The sequence below is a fragment of the Nansenia antarctica genome (genome assembly GCF_963989245.1).
Source record: "Nansenia antarctica genome assembly, chromosome: 4".
Taxonomy (NCBI): Eukaryota; Metazoa; Chordata; class Actinopteri; order Argentiniformes; family Microstomatidae; genus Nansenia; species Nansenia antarctica.
The window spans coordinates 65,195,854-65,196,955 of NC_137689.1; positions in this window are offsets into that span (position 1 = coordinate 65,195,854).

A 1,102-nucleotide genomic window follows, 5' to 3' on the forward strand; every position below is an offset into this window, starting at 1 on the left:
GTCTTTCTGCTGCCCTGTAGGCCAGTCTGTCTGCTGCCTGTAGTCCAGTCTTTCTGCTGTCTGTAGGCCAGTCTTTCTGCTGCCCTGTAGGCCAGTCTGTCTGCTGTCTGTAGGCCAGTCTTTCTGCTGTCTGTAGGCCAGTCTTTCTGCTGCCTGTAGTCCAGTCTTTCTGCTGCCTGTAGGCCAGTCTTTCTGCTGTCAGTAGGCCAGTCTTTCTGCTGCCCTGTAGGCCAGTCTGTCTGCTGTCTGTAGGCCAGTCTTTCTGCTGTCTGTAGGCCAGTCTTTCTGCTGCCTGTAGTCCAGTCTTTCTGCTGCCTGTAGGCCAGTCTTTCTGCTGTCTGTAGGCCAGTCTTTCTGCTGTCCTGTAGGCCAGTCTGTCTGCTGTCTGTAGGCCAGTCTTTCTGCTGTCCTGTAGGCCAGTCTGTCTGCTGTCTGTAGGCCAGTCTTTCTGCTGCCCTGTAGGCCAGTCTTTCTGCTGCCTGGCCAGTCTTTCTGCTGCCTGTAGGCCAGTCTTTCTGCTGTCTGTAGTCCAGTCTTTCTGCTGTCTGTAGTCCAGTCTTTCTGCTGTCTGTAGGCCAGTCTTTCTGCTGCCTGTAGGCCAGTCTTTCTGCTGCCTGTAGGCCAGTCTTTCTGCTGTCTGTAGGCCAGTCTTTCTGCTGTCTGTAGGCCAGTCTTTCTGCTGTCTGTAGTCCAGTCTTTCTGCTGCCTGTAGTCCAGTCTTTCTGCTGCCTGTAGGCCAGTCTTTCTGCTACCTGTAGGCCAGTCTTTCTGCTGTCTGTAGGCCAGTCTGTCTGCTGTCTGTAGGCCAGTCTTTCTGCTGTCTGTAGGCCAGTCTTTCTGCTGTCTGTAGGCCAGTCTTTCTGCTGTCTGTAGGCCAGTCTTTCTGCTGCCCTGTAGTCCAGTCTTTCTGCTGTCTGTAGGCCAGTCTGTCTGCTGCCTGTAGGCCAGTCTTTCTGCTGCCTGTAGTCCAGTCTTTCTGCTGTCTGTAGGCCAGTCTTTCTGCTGCCTGTAGGCCAGTCTTTCTGCTGTCTGTAGTCCAGTCTTTCTGCTGCCCTGTAGTCCAGTCTTTCTGCTGCCCTGTAGGCCAGTCTTTCTGCTGCCT